Below are 16,609 nucleotides of genomic sequence, written 5' to 3' on the forward strand. Positions count from 1 at the left end.
TTGTATAATTTGATAACACGAATTAACTTTAGCACATTTATCACACTTTATATAGAGGTTTTATACAGAATTATCTATAGATATAGGTATAGATATAGATATGAGTGTTAACCTGCTGCATTTTTAAAGCCCTTCATAACCACTTCAATTTTCCTGTCTCCTCTGCAAATCTATGGTCAGGGAATCTGTGCAATACCTGATTTTAAGCACTTTTTTTTGTAGGCAGCTCTTCCAGTGGCTTTTAGCCAGTTCTGACCATTCAGCAGATCCTTCCTCTAGGGCAGGACCCCAGGGACAACTGGCAATGGCTCCGCCACAACTTATTTCCTCTTCCAGCCTCATCAAGCATCTGGCTTACAGTGGGGAGATTGTGTACCTAGTGCTTAACCAGCATTCAGGAAAAAGTGTTAAATACTTGTGACATGTAGAGAATGAATATAAAAGTAGGCAAGAAAGGACTGTTAGCAAACCTTCCTTTTGATTAGTGGAAAGGAAATGGTAAGAGCAAGTGGAAGGGTTTCCTAGAGCTGGTATCACAAAGCCAGCAAGTGTTTGACATAAATTAGTAATAAAGAACTCATAGATACTGGAGGAATTTTTTAAAAATGAATGTGGTAGATTACACTGTTTCATTTTTTTAGAGTTAAATCCTGCAGGAATGCTTTGTCTCCTTCAGTATTTTAGCAGGACATACTGCATGTACAATGAACAGAAGTTTGTATTCCTTGCAAGGAGGTGTTGAATTTTTTGAGAAAATTTGTTCTCAGGAAAATAACTGTGTGGTTTTATCAAAAACATGTTTTTCTTTACATGTAGTAAACCAGATTACCAGATTTCACTAGAAGCAGTTGGCATAACCTATTTTTCCCACCATATTTTTCAGTTCTTGAGACTCCAGATTTTGACTATCAAAGAGCAGTGCCAAACTTCCACTATTCAGGACACCAGCTGGTAAAGTCCCCCTGCCTGGAGCAGTTGAGAGGCTCCAGCTCAAGGGTCTGATCTGCATAGGGAGTTGCTGCCCCTTCTAGAACTCCATGGAAAGCAGTAGGAAACTCTGTGGTTGTAAAGGTTTGTCATCACTTATGTTCTTAGACTTGTATTTCAGACAATCTAAACCCGTGTCAGGATGTTGTTTAGGAAATCAACATTATCTCCACAAGAAACTGAAAACAGTGATGCACACACCATATTCAAAATGCTAACTATTTTAAAGAAATATTACCATAAAATATCATAGTCTTGATTTTTCTGTGCTGTTCCTGTTCTTCTCCAACAAATAAACTAAGCCTTAGTGCATATATAATAGATTTTACTAGAATGCAAGTGTGCATGGAAAAGTATGAACCATTTACTGAAGGAAGCTTGAACTTCCTGTGGAATGGAAACAATTTGAGAGCAAAATATTAAGATCATTCTTTTATTATATTCATTGGCCTTAAACTACTTATTTATGGACAGTCAGAAAAGATGGGAGAGGTGTTAGACATATCCCAGCCACAGTATGTATATTTCCATTATTGATGCTAAACCCTAAGCTATTTTAAAGAGGATTGGTGCCTTCATCTCAACTTCTGCTTTTAATAAAAATACCATTTTCATAGTAAAACTAATAATGGCTTCCTGTCATTCCTCCAGATTTGGATTTTGCTGTAGACTTCGGTATTAGAGTAGGCACAAGGTACAAGGTAAGGCTTCCTAATGACTGCTTTTATGCCTAGCCATGGCAATAAAATCATGTTCCTTTTATATATATATGTATATATACACACACACATAAATGTACCATATCCTCTTTAAAGGTTAGGAGAACATTCTACAAGTTATTGATGGGATGGAGATACACTGCATGCACTGTGTACGTTCTCCAGGCCTATGAAAGCCATGGAAAGTTCCAGGCCTATGGAAAGACTGTGGTGCTCCTTGGGGGAACCGGATCAGGCTCTGTATGATTAAAGAAATAGATTAAACATTTCTGTTGCCCTAATTCACTGGATGTCAGCAATATAGAGAATGTCACTGAGTGATTTTCTTTGGTAAATTTCACTTCTTCATTGGACATCTAACACAAAACCCATGAGAGTTGTAGTTGCTGCAAGAGGTTAAATGCTTACACCTGAAAAAATTCATCTGATGAAAAATCAGGAGAAAGAAATATTATCATCAGTGATACAATCTGAATTTGAGCAGAAAAAGGGAGAATTCCTCAGTGGTATAGATTTGGGAAAACAAAGAGAAATACCCCTTAAAAAATACCCCCTGAGAAATACCCAAAGGAGGATTAGCAAGTTGAAAATAAAGTGAGTTGCAAAGCAGTCTAAGAGATAGTAGCACTTAGGGGTGGGTGATTTCCATTACCATCTACACCCAAAGATGCATCCAACAGTCCCTGGACTCTGTTACACATTACACTTTTGAGGCAGTAGAAATATAATTGGTGTGTTGGAGACAGGCAGCCACTGGGACAGTCACTGGGACACTGAAAATAAAGGGAAGAAGAGGAGGAAAAGGTGCAGGCTTTTGAGCCCAGAGTTTGTTGGAGGCGAATTTCGATGGGGGATAGTTTGCTGCTGTTCTTTATTTCAGTTGTGAGTTTAGTGAAGGGAAGCTTTAAAAAAACCAAAAACAAACAAACAAACAAAAACCCAGCGCCCCCCAAACAACAACAGCAACAACAGCAGCAACAACAACACAAAAACAAAACCAAAAACCACACACCCCCCCCCCCCCCCCACCTATTGTAAATAAATACAACTTTTTTTTTTCTGAGTGCATGCTTAAATCTTATAAACTGTTTCTCATTCTAAGGGAAATGACCCTTGGTGGGCTCAAATATTGGCTAAGCACTTAGATTTTAAAAAAAGTTGTGTAAACTGTTCAGGAACGTGAATAGGATGGAGGATGAAATCTTACTGAAAAATAAACTTTAAATTATAGACATATTTTCCTGGATTCTTTTCTTCATAGTATCCACTAAAGGCATTAGCAAATGCCAAGGACTTCATCAGAGGTTATTGGACACTGTCCTGCTGTCACTTATCTTGTGGAAGCCACTTGGTGTGGCTTCTCTGCCACGTTATCCATGGTGGCACCTTTCTCACTGTCCTTCTAGAAATTGCTCTTGACCAAAGAGCAAGTCCTGGTCCCGTGCCAGTTTCAGGTCAGACTCAGCCAGCAAGGGGGACGCCCACACGTGCCGTGATGATGCACTGGGAGAGCCACTGCTCCTCCGCAGAGTGGGCTCAGTTTGTGTGGAACTGGGCTGGTGTGTCAGCATACGGCCTCTGTAAGTACTAAGTTTTGTCAGCTGAACTAAGAAGCCATGAAATACAAGGTGATTTCAGCAAAGGCCAAATGGGGATGGAATAATGCTGGAACTGGGAGTTGGTTTTGTTCTGACTTGTGTGCAGAGCTGTGGGTGTAAGCCCCAGCATGAGCACTTGGCAAGGAAATTGCACAAAAATTACTTGCCAGAGGCTTGCAGTTTATGCCTGTATACATTTCTGTGGTGAAATGTCACGCATGCTAGCCAAGCCAACTTCTACTTGGCACTTCATGGGAAGACTCCTCACAAAGGCGTGCCTGTAGCCTTCCTGAGACTCCAGTGCTGGAGCTTTTTCCATTGGCATCCCAGTTCTGCTTTTCATTCTGGGACGCTCAGTGCCTTGGAGCATCCCAGAGTCAAATTCATAACCAAAAATGTCTTTTTGGTATTCCACAGCAATGTGATTTTGCATTGGTTTCCATCATAGAAAATGTTGTGGTTTAACCCCAGGCAGCAGCCAAGCCCCAGGCTGCCGCTCACTCAGCCCCCCACCAGTGGGACTGGGTGGAGCACTGGAAGAATAAAAGCCAGAACACTCGTGGGTTGTCATAAATACAATATAATAGGGACAGCAAAAAGTGTGCACACAAGCAAAGCAAAAGAAGGAATTAATTCACCCTTCCCATGGGCAGGCAGGTGTTCAGCCATCCCCAGGGAAGCCGGTCTCCACCCCACGTAACAGTGACTTCAGAAGACAAATGCCATCACTCTGGAAATCCCCTCTTCCTTCTTCTTCCCCCAGCTTTATGTGCTAAGCATAATGCCATAAATTATGGAATAGCCCTTGGGTCAGTTGGGATCAGCTGTCCTGGCTTTGTCCCCTCCCAACTGTGCTTGTGCACCCCCAGGCTCCTCTCTGGTGGAGTGAGGAGCACAAAAGGCCTTGGCTCTGTGTAAGCACTGCTCAGCAATAACAAAATCATCTCTGCATTATCAACCCAGTGTTTTGCACAAATCCAAAACACAGCCCCATAGCAGCCACTGTGAGGAAAATTAACTACCCCAGCCAAAACCAGCACATAAGTGCTGAGCCTTGGAGCAGAAAAAATGTTAAGAAACTCCCTGTGGAAATATATTTTTCTAATCCTCTTTTCTTCTCATGACTTCTGATTAAGCTAAATGAGGAGATGTTTTGGAAAAGCCAGAATGTATTTATGATTTGTATGTCTAATTTCTGTCCCTAAAAATGAAAAATTTCCCCTGAAATATCTAAAGACTGACTGCACATTAGGAATTTTGCTCAAATAAAAATCACAAAAGAATTGCTGCTGGGGTCTGCAATAGATCAATGATGTTTCAGGGGGTAGAGTACAGCATTCTATGAAGAAAGCTTCTTCTCAACCCCGTGAGGTGCTACAGCTGTAAGGGAATGTGTAGACATCCTCCAGGATAGTCCTTTGGGATTTCATGGTCTGACTCCTAGTGAGACAACAAATAGAGTCCTTCTGCAAAGCAAAAGGCATGTGTGAGGTCAGTATATAGAACAGTAAGTGTTTACTAATGCTTAAGTAAGGTGAATAAATAGTTTGTGCCTTGCTTAACAGTGCAGGACTTCTCACAGCAAGACTTCCAACTCACTGCAGTCAGCTTCTGAGTTCTGGTCTTGTTTGCTTTGGAAGAACTGTTCCCAATAATGGTTATCTGCAGACACCTCCCAGATTGTCCCACATGGTGATGTAATTCTCTGACAGTGAGTTCTGCAACAGCTTGAGGGAATAATTCACCTTATTTAGCACTGGTCTCTGCTCTAGGTCTTCCAGTGTAGCACAAAACCACGTGAAATTCAAAAGCTAGACCAGGTGCCAAAAGGAAGAGCAAAACAGGGTATTTCCTACTAAGCTGCACCTCAGCATCACTGCTGGGTGTGGGTGAGGGGCCCAGTGCCCTGCAGGGAGCAATGTGTGCACAGCCCTTGTCTGCAAGCACAGGGTGATGAGGGTGAAGCACTGTGGTGATGTGCTGTGCGAACTCCCCTTGAGATTAAAGTGAAATACTGCTCAGGACTGTTCAAATTAGGAATTGAAATGGAAGCACAGGTGGCAGGAACTGCCTTTTAGACATTTGATGGGTGCTTCCTCATCTCTTGCCCCCCTTTCCAGGGTATTTTGTCACATTATACCTTTAAAACAAAGTGACAATTAGCTATAGGCACCACAGTGGCTCCACTGGGACACTTTACTGGTCTTCTCATTCTGAATCCAGCTAGGAGACTCCAGTTTAGGCACTGACCATCCATATTTAAGTATGGCAGGAGTGGTCATCATTTTGACCTTTGTGGAGTTGACCCATCATAATTTAAAAAGATAATGGGATTTTTAGCTTTTCATATCCCATACATGGTTTTTAAAAATAGCTCATTTGGCATGTTGTTATAGCTGATTCACTACATTTTCTTGTCAAAGTTTTCTGTTCCTCTGTGGATAAAAGCTGTGAAGGACTACTTGAAAGCTGAAAGTTTGCTCACTAAGTGGCAGCACTGCTTTCTTCCAGTATCCTAGAAAAAAGCAGCAGTAAAACTCAGGCCAAGTGTCATATGAGGTAAGAGAATCTATCTGACATAATTTCTTTCTTAGAAACTTCCAGTGTTGAAAGTCTTTAGACTTTGGCCTTTCACCAAAATCCACAATCCCTACCACAAAATTAGAAGATATCTAAAAAAGAGGTCCCTTTCCAGGAATGACACAAACAGAAATGAATACAGTGAGAGGAAAAAATTTCCCACTGTTCAGCACAGATTAGACAGAATATTTCCCTTTTATACTTACGGAGCACTAGGGATTTGGTCTTAGAGAAATGATTATTTTCCAATTACAATTCTCAGACCTGAGTTCTGCTCTTCCCACAATTTATTGTTTCCCAGCAGTTACATTTTTCATATTTTTGCTTTCTTTCTTTGACACTGAACAAGATTAAACCAGAAGTCTGAAGAGGAGAAAAAACCTAAGACATTTAGAAAGTCCCTTTCCCCTTTCTGCACTTATCAAAATTTAATAATTTACCAAAACTGCTATAAATACAGCATTTTTTTACCCAGCTAAATTCCAGCAATACTGACCATCATTCTATTTGGCTGAATTTTACCATATTATTTTAGCCCACTGATTATAAAAGAATCTGCTCCTGCAAAAAACATGGTGCAGCTTCAGTTCACATTTCCAGCTCATTTGCTTGTGGCTTTCACAGAGAGAGCTGTTTTTCTGTTCTTTGGTGAAGTTTATTATACTGCGGGCAGAACATCAAAGGGGAGTGCTGGACTGAGCTGTAGAGTGAGCCACCAGGGACACACTAGTACACTGGAACAGTCTAGATTTTTTCAAATGTTAAAGATAGGAAATATTTTAAATCCCTTTTTTCCCCTTTCTGCTGGATGTGCTGCCCAGTACACCCTGGCCCTGTCTGTGGAGAGAGAGAGCTGCCAGCTCCCTTGGGGACAGGTATCCTCCATGGGGCCTGCAGGATGGGACACGCTGTAGCATCCTTGGGCTGGCAGCAGCAACCAGGGTGGGGATGTCCAGAATTGCCATTGGAAGCAGGCTCACCTGAGACTACATTTGGGGACAGATGTCAACACGCTGACACACACACACAGATGTGTGCTGTCAGAAGAGTGGAAAACCCATCCAGGCTGATCGTGGCTATGGGTACTAGTAAAGACATAGGAGTCCAAGGATTTGACCATCTTCTATAGCTATTAAGATTTTAACCTGTAGCCTGTCAGAGATATTCTATTTAGTGGCATTTATGGATCTCTTTTGACAGTGGGAGACGTGAGTTTAAACCCCTTAGGTGAATGGAGGATAAAAAGACCAGTCACTTAGGAGAGTTTTCATCACAGGAGGGTTATATGAAAAGGAAAGGACTTCTTCTTAGGCCTTGTTTCTGGTGAATTTCTTCCCACAACAGGCTTTGTTTATGTGTGTTACCAGCACAATAGCATGAGCTAGAAGGTCACTTGTCTCCCTTTGGACTTACATGATATTACTGCTAAAGCCAGCAGGCTGGAAAATGGAAAGCTTTCCAGGTCTGCCTCGGCTCCTGTAAAGACAGTCCAGGAAGTTTGTGCAGCCTTTCTGCTGAGAGTTATAACCCAGAGATATATGGCATCCTGAGGTTACTTTCTACCCTTTAATGGATATTTAAATAAAGAATACTTTCTGAGGGAAGCATGTTGTTGTGAACCTCTGAAACACTGGTGCTCAAGTTTGTCTTCTCCACCCACTCTTTTATGCTCATATCTCTCACAGAGAGACATTGGTCCTATTGTCAGTTGTCCCTCACCATCCTGGTGATTGCTAGGTAAAGAAGAGCAAAGCATAAGGGTTCAAAAGGAACCTTATTAAAGACCAGATTGAATGCTTAGCTGATGTGAGCTGGCACAGCTAAACAAGCCAAGACAGCTGCTCCATGGCAGCAGAAGAGCTCCTCAGCTTCAGACCTCCAGGAAAGTGGTACATATGCTCAGGGAAAAGGGGTACTTTAAAAGTGGCCTATGCTTCCTTCAGTATGAAAAGCAAACCTCAGAGTCATTTACTTCAGAAAAATGGCATTTAGATTGTAATTGAGAAAATTTGGTCATAACAATACAGGCATTTTCCAGTGATGATCATACAGCTGGAATTTTGTCAAAAAAAAGGCAGTGGTACTTCAGTGTCAAGAGGACTTGGTGTGAAGGCTTTAAAGATGCTATGGTCAGAGTAGGAAGCATTGTCTGTCATTAAAGAAATAATGCTTTCCTTTGAAAGGCTTTTTCAATTGCTTATGATTTTTCAGATTTTAAACCAGTTCTCCATGCTGGTTGTTTATTTTCCACTGAACTCTCTGGGAAAGGTTTCATCAAAAGTCATTCAATCCCTTCAAAAAGAGTAACTGGGAAAAACTGCTTTGCCTATAGTGAAAAATAATCCTGTATCCATATTAGCAAGCAGCTGCATATTATCAAGGGAAAGGCAGGTACCTGAGCACCTCTGAGGCCCCTCACTGAACATGCAGAACTAGTGGCATGTTCAGCAGCAGAGTGTGAGACCCACAGCCCTGCTCAAGTCACTTGGAGCATGACATCCCCAACTTGTGTCTTAACACAAGTGATGAGTCAGTTAAAGCCTGACAACAGGAAAGATTAAAACATGACACAAGGACTTTGAGAAGAGGTGGGGATGAAACATCAGCAAGGCATATGGGACCTGAAAACACTACACAGAGGAGACTGAGACTGGATTAAAAGAAAAAAAAAGAAAAAGAAAAAAAAAAAAAAAAAAAAAAAAAAAGAGAGAGAGAGAGAATGGCTGAACTGAGTGGGATGAGGAAGTGTGAGTGTGCATGTTTGCATGTATGAGCATGTGTGTAAAGACAGCTCAACCCTTGCAGAACCATAGAAGAAAAAGTAATGAACCTGAAAGGAGAAAAAAAACAGACCAGGAAGTATCTAGGAGATAACATGGAAATTTCATTAATATTTTTTCAGTTACTTTGTACATATAATTAGTTTGGACAATTAGTTTTCAGCTTGTCACTGCTGAAAAATATTTTTGAGGGAGTCTGAGGAACAGTACTGAAGGGTAAGGTAGACCTCCTCAGATGACTTGGGCATCTTTAATATACCTATTTACTGCTCCCAAAACTGTGTATAAGAGCACAACCTGATTTTACCTTTTGTTCTCCCATTGCCTTGTGAAGGACAAGGAGCCAACACTGTTATTCATTTGTACCAAGTCAAAGTTACAAATACATGTACCAAATACAAGTTCCACCTTTTCCAAGAAATCTTAATTTACCTGCCTCAGTTTTCAATTATCAGCTGGCCAATGAGCTCATCATTTTGGTGATGGAGCAAGGACTGAGTGTGCAGGGGAGCCTGTATCCCACAGGGGAACCTTGCCAAGGGGAAGAACTCCCAAGCTGCATATCAGACAACCTGTTGATCACATAATGAGCTGCCTCACTCACTGCTCTGTTTCCAGCAGTGGCAAAAAGGGATGCTGTCTGGGAAGACTACGTGAGGCTGGCTATGTCCTTTTCCCTAATAAGCAGCATTCATAACTGTTGTATTAGGGATACTAGAGGGTATGCTCCTGCCTTATCCTTTTAGCATAAAACCACACTAATTTGTCTAATCCCTTTTTGAATATGCTAACAAGAGCTTGTCTGCCCCCATAAGCTCCTGTGTTGGCAAGCTCCAGAGGTTCACTGCTTACTGTGTCAGCAAATACTTTGTTTTATCTCCTTTAAACCAATCTTTTGGTAGTTGCCTCAAGTGTCCCCTAGAACCTGTACAAGGTCCTTGTAAACAACAGTTACATGTTTGGTTTAACCAACATGTTCATCATTTGGTAAATCATCATTACCTCACTCCATTGTCTCCTTCACTCTTGAGTGGAGTCCCAGTATTTTCAGTCTTCATAAGGCAGCAGCTTTAACTCCTCAACTATTTTTGCTGCCCTTTACAGGAAGGCACCACAGGGCTTTTTGGAGTTCTGTTTGTTTGTTTTTTATGTAGCAGTAACATTACACTCTCTATCCTGTTCCTAACAACTTTGTTACGAGTTCCAACATTTTATTGGAGTTTGTTTGCCATTGCATATGAGCTGATGATTTCAGAGAACCATCAGTAATGGCTCAGAGGTCTTTTTCCTAAGTTATAACTCTCGGTTCCAGGTCTAATGTGGATAATTTTTTCCTAGATGCATTGTCTCAGATTTATCTATATTAAAGTTCATCTGCCATCTTTGAGCCAACTCAGTTCGGTGATATCTTCATGGCCTGCCCAGAGCTTGACTGTCTAAAAAGAATCAGCCCCAAACAATGCGATGACGACGACTCCATGGTATGAGCTCGTTCAGTTGTCATTTTATATTAGTTGACCTGTTTAACTTTTATAACTAACTCCCTAGGAAAAAGAAAACCCTCCAAAATCTCCTTAAGGTTTGAAGGCTAGTTTCTCTTCCTCTAACCTACTGGAGCTACATGGATTTCAACCACAAATGATTTCTAGAAGCCAATAAAGCCAATTATGTCCTGCAGGGAGAAGAGTGAAGATTACTGTCTGCAGCTACTTCTTACCTTCACAGAAAGGGACTTTGCAATGAATTTGTGTCCTGGGATTTTTCTTGATAAATATGAAATTTGTAATACAGCCATAACAACAGCAGTATGAAGTCATGTACAGTGCTATGTGTCCTTATAATAAAAAGGGGAAGGAGCAAGCCTGGTTGTTTGCGATGGATGACGGAAGCCGCAGTGAGCGGCCCCAGCCGCGGCGCGCCGAGGCGAGGCCGCCGGCGCTCGGCGGGGATCCGGGAGCGGCTCCGGCGCTGCGGCTCCATCTGCCGGCACGGCCCCGCTCCGCCGCTGCCGGCAGGCTTACTGCAAACTCTGGATGGATCTCTCCTGCTAGCCTTCCACACAGCCTGTAACTTGATGGTAAGGTGGAAGCTTTTCATCTTAGAAGCTTTATGTGACCTTGTCTCTCATATACCCTGCTCCAGCAGTGCTGGCCCTAAACTATTCACAAGCTGTAAGTCAGGTCCTCCAAATTAATGAGATTCTACCAGTTCTGGATTTTTATCTTGGAGTCTTCACACTTTCTAAGTCTGTCATGGCCACAAAGGCTATTTGTCCCTTACAAGCAGCAGCAAAATACCCCAGCAGCAACTCACTCTAGCAGCAGGATCCTTAAGAGAAACAGCAAATGACGCAAGGCCAAGGAATTCATAATTCCATTTGTTTCAAAGGTCAGCTCTACTTAGTGCTGAGGGGAAATTCTGCTCTTACTTCCATTAGTGAAATTCCTCACCGGCAACTAGGCCTCAAAGGAAGTTGCATTTATATAACTAAAAGAACAATTTGGCTACTTGTTCACCATTAAATTTCTCTCTGAGGTAACTGTCTTTTTCTAAGAACATTTGCTCCAGCTAAGACTCAGGCTTGTTGCTTGAAAATTTCATTATTTTTACTTTCATTTTGATTAATTTATTTTATTGATTTTTATTTTAGGTCAGGGGATGGATCTTGGACTTGGCCCAGAAACAGTTGTCACTGCTGCGGGTAGGTCAGGTGTATCTTAGAACTCAGATTATTCTGTACAAGTCCTGACCCTTTCTGTCCTGCATCTCATTCTAGGTCCATGATGATTGCAGCCAAGGAATGAAGGTAGAGGAAAATTATTCCTGCCCTTCTCTCAGCGCTTAGAGCTGGCAACAAGTTGGAAAAGGGAGTTGTAAATAACTGTCTCTCTCCCCTGCTCCTGAATTTTGAGTTAAGTATTCAGTGATGATTCACCTTGCCTCTTATTCCAACAACCCAAAGCCCTAAGCTGGCCCTACAGGTTCCCCAGGGCTTTAGATCTCAGGCCAAGGTATTAACAGTTTGAAAAACTGGTACATTCAAGAGCTGAGTGCTGGGTTTGATGCCAGATTTTATACAGGAAGGAACTGTAGCCAAGTGCTGAGCTCTTATGCACCTTTTCTATCCAGGAGGCCTCCCACCCCATTTCCCCTTTTGCCATAATTTTGTATTTTATCTTGGTGGAACCACCTCAAGACTGTCTGTGCATATAAGTGCTACTGAAGAGTGAATACACATTAGTTTTTTGAGTTGTCCAGCCTGTCTAGATCATGCTGCAGCTCTCTTTTTGCTTTCCAAAAATGGGAAAGAGGCAGGGAAAAGGCAAGATGCTGTTTTATGTCTTACAGAGGCATAGAGATGCAACCTAGCTGGGGTGTTCATCTGGACCCAGGGGTCTGGGAATACTTCCAGGCCATGAAGTTTGTGAGTCTGTCATATCACTAATTACATTACTAAGTTATGCTAAAGTATGTTTTGCGCTTTCAAAATAATAATGAAAAAAAAAAAAAAAAAGGCTGTGATCCCTGTGTGGGACAATATATGAGTCAGCAAATATTCCACACTTCTGTTCTATATGGAAATAAAACACTTTTTGCCTCATTAGTTTCTTTGGTAAAGCTTATTGAACTCATACCACTTGTAAAAAAGTGATGTTAAAAGTCAATCATTGGTGGACACTGCAAGCAGAACTGCTCAAGCAGGCAATCTGATCACTGAGGAGTCCCAGCACCTTTGTACAGGGCAACACAACTGTGGGAGGTCCCAGCTCTGCAGCAGGAGGAGTGCAGAACCTTTAAGATATCTTCAAAAGCCAAACTATTCTGTGATACTTTTCTCTTCAAGGTATGCAGAGCTTTTCTCAGGTTTGTTCTGATCTGCTGTTTCTTGTGTCTCAGCACTGGTCCAATTACAGAAACCACACCTTGCTGAGATGACCAGGAAAAGGTGTTTGAATGAGATTCATATCTGCAGTCATTCTTTTAAGATTACCAATAATGTTGCAACCATAATCAAACCCTGTATGGATCCATAGGGTTCAGTCCTTGATTAAGAGCCTCTCTGTAGCCAGGCACAGTAACTCTGGACATAAGTGTATGAACATACAGTCCACAATCTCCAGAATCTTTACCAACATTTCAAATTATCCCACGGCAAGAAAGATATTAAAACCACACCTAGACATAACCTAGTTTGATCATTTTGTTCCCTTGAAAGGTAATGTGACAAGTTAGTTGCCAAAACTTAGCTCAGGTTTCTGAACTGAAAGGTGCAGTGCCCTGGCAGGTAGTATTTTGTTAGCACCAAGAATTTAGGGCTCAAACATATCATATAGCATGGAGCATCTGAAACCTACAGATTCCTCAAGACCTTTATCCTCTTTTTAGATGCAGAGGGTAGATCAACACCTCAAACAGGAACTCCATGTCTACTTACAACTGGAAAACCAAAATTTGTTAGAACACCCAGAAACTATGATGTTTGATCTAGGGATGCTGATTTGGCATTTTAAACCTCCCTTTGACTCATAATCCTCCACAAACAGTCATTCTACCTTTTAACCCCATGTAACTTATTGCCAGAGTAATACCACCATGACAGAGATAGGAGTGGGATCAGGTCACTGTCATGGGTTAGTACAGTTTGGTTCTTTAGTTATAGAAGAATGTAAAATAATTCTCCAGGTCAGGACCTGGGAATTGCTTTAGAAAGGACAGGGACCTATCAGAGGGTTAGTTGGAATATTGGCATCTCTTCTGACCACTGAAAATTGTTAGCTACGACTTTGGGAAGTACCATATAAAACCCCTTGATTTTCTGTAGGTGGGTCTTTTCCTTCTTTTCTTTGGCCAGAGAGAGACAGGTAACATCGAGCTGGGCCTGCTGCTCCCCCCTTTTGGGGAGGAGCTGGGCTGAGGCCTGGCCGGATTCCATCTGCTCCCAGGTAGTGGGGGGAAGAAGAAGTTGCTGCTTTACAACAACTACTGTCTCTAAACTTCCCTGGAGCAGGAAGAGATCTTCCGGGCCCCTGATAAGAGCTATGGGCACCATTTGGGCTGAGGCCGCCCCGATTTACACCGAGGGGTGGGCTGAGAAGGCATTTATGATCCTGCCTGGTTTTTTGTGATTCTGGACTGCCCGAGTGCTCTGATCTCTGATGTTTCTGTGAGTTCTTCCTCCCTCACCAGCACGGCCTTGAACATCTAACACCACGAGCCACAGAGGGAGAGACAAAGACTCTGAGCAGATTTAACTCTTTCCTGGCAACATGAAGCTTCCAGAGCTTGGCCCTTCTCTGAGAGAGTAAGAAAGGACAGAGTGAACATAAAGAAAAAAACCCAGCATGAAGTCAGTAGAGCAAGAGTGAAAAGACTATTGGGACAGAGGGTGGAAGAGCTGGTTGTTCCATTCTTACTTGAGCCATGGAAATGAACTCTATATTTAGATCATTCCTTTAAATCATGGGAAAGATACGCATTTTTGGGGATGATTGTTTTGATTTGTGTGTGCATTTGAACAAAGGTGTTTGTGATGGACTAAGTAATATTAATCCTATAAGATGCTTGAACAGAGATAAAGGTGAGAAGCCCTCTGCGCCAGTGGAGAAGGGAGAAGATCTCTCTGTACCTTGAGATGAAAAATCCTTTGCTTTGGAGTTATTCATCTTTAAAAGGTGACACCCCAGTATGCAAAAGTCTAAGACCCATAACTCATAAGCAGCTTGGGAAACTGCTCCTGGGAGGGTCACAAAGGCAGGTTCCTCTGGGCGGTTGTTTTTGTGACAGTTAAAAAACCCACAAGGAAACTGTTCTAAGTTGTCAGTGGGATCCATGACTGTAAGAGAGACTCTTCCCCTAAAGAATTGATGAAAGACTATTGTCAGATAGTGAAACTGACTGAAAATTACAAGTTTTGTCTCTTTATGTTGTTTTATAGGAAAGTGAACAGTTTGTAAGGGGAAGGAAGAGTGTTTTGGAAGTTTCATTCTGTTTTAGTTTTTTTCCAACTTTCTTTTTTCTATTCTTTCAGTGTGTGTTAATAAAACTATTTGTTAATTTTTAAGGTTGAGCCTGCTTTGTTTTTCTCCTAGTCTCTCTCCCACAGAAAAAAAGTACTAAGATCAGAATTTAGTGAACATGAAACCACTACATTAATTGGTGTTTCTGCCTGGTTGTCGAAATTGAAACTACTACAGTCACATACAACCACACTACAGCGGGCAGCAGTAGAGGCTGTTGGACAAGCACCAAGAAACTTTCCCTTGAGAAACCAAGTTTCCTCTTCCTGCTCCACATATCTCCTGAGAGAGGCCTCTGTCAAGAAAATTGTTCTTCAGTGTCTCTGCATCCAGGTTTTCCACCTGTGAAATGGGAACAGCACTTAACCTTCTTTACAGGAGCACCTTGAAGATATATACAGTAAATTCTGAGCTGGTCAAGTTATAAGAGTGTTTAGATAACCACCATAATTGAGTAAAAGAAGGTGGGAGAAAAGAGAACAGTTATGCTGAATTCAGCTTCATAAAAAAATTAAATACTTTCCATTTCTGTTTACTAATTTTAGTATATAAGATTTGCTTTTTCTTCTCTTTTTTTTTTTTTTTTCTTTCTTTCTGGTTTTCTTTATGTCTCAACAAAGACTACCGTGTCATGACCGATTGTACAAATACAGCTAAGATAGAAAGACAACATGCTCTCACTTTAAAGTTTTTCTTTGTGTAAAACTGAAAAGGGCAATGTTCTATTTGCATCTCAGTCTGAGAACTAATTGTTCACTGTTATCTTTGGGCAAAAACCTGGGAAGACTTTCTGCACGACTTGGACAGCCTGGCAGAGGAGCATGAAATGCATCAGGACACTTTTGTTCAGACACCAGTTTCATAGTGTCTAGATAAAAATGGAAAAACCCCAAGTTTTAAGAGTTTTAAGCTCTCTTATTTTTTGAAATTCAGATGGAGAAATTATGAATGTCAAAATTCTTTAAAGTTATAAAGCAAATGTAAAACTATAACAATTAGAAGAAGTGCAAGAGGGGTCAGCATTGTCATCTGGTTTTGGAAGTGAAAGAGCCAACACAGGTCTAGTGATTATCCAGTGGTTTTTCTTGTATTTTTATGAAGGGCACAGGTTTGCGTAGTCACTGGTTCTGCCTCTCTTTTAAAAGCTGTGGTTTACAGCTGTGTTTTAAGGAAACATTTTACAGTAGCACAACTTAACTCACATCAGGAGTTATAACCAATATACACAGCCAGAGAAATCATGAGAATCTGAACAGACAGATCCTGTGCAGATCAAAAATCCTGCAAGACCTGTGTTACTTTGGATGATTTCCAGACATTTTGCAAGGCAGAAGCAGAGTCACGACTTCAGTGAAGCAGGTGCTGTGCATATTTTCTGCCAAAATTCTAACAAAATTTTAGCTTTCTAATGTGCACTTTTACTTCTGTTTAGAAAGAGAATAACTATAATAACTGTTGCTTATCTCTGAACCCTTTGAAGGAAAGTCTTCTTTGAGGCTCCTTCTGAATTACCACCAGCTACCACATAGTGCTATCCAAAACACCATGAAATATTTTCTAAGAATAGGGACCTGCACGGTACCTTGGATACTGCTGCACCGCAGCTTCACATCAAATAGAGACATTTGATGAAATTCCTATTTGGCATCTTGCTCCTTTCACCCTAAATCACCTGAGATAAATTATCTCCCTATGTCCCTCCCCCCATACCTTCCATTCTTTGGAGAGGTCTAAGCTTGTGTCCTTGAAGGTCATAGACTTGGAGGAATTTTCTTACAAGGAAGAAAGATTTTTCAGAACCAGCTTGCACGTTTTCCCTGGAATACCTATCACAAGGATTACATATGATATCCGTATCAGTATTTGCATACATCCAGCACTCACATACCATTTCTAAGTCACACCTACTTTTTTTAGCTCCCAGTATA

This window comes from Hirundo rustica, chromosome 1 (assembly GCF_015227805.2).
Source record: "Hirundo rustica isolate bHirRus1 chromosome 1, bHirRus1.pri.v3, whole genome shotgun sequence".
In the NCBI taxonomy this organism is placed as follows: Eukaryota; Metazoa; Chordata; class Aves; order Passeriformes; family Hirundinidae; genus Hirundo; species Hirundo rustica.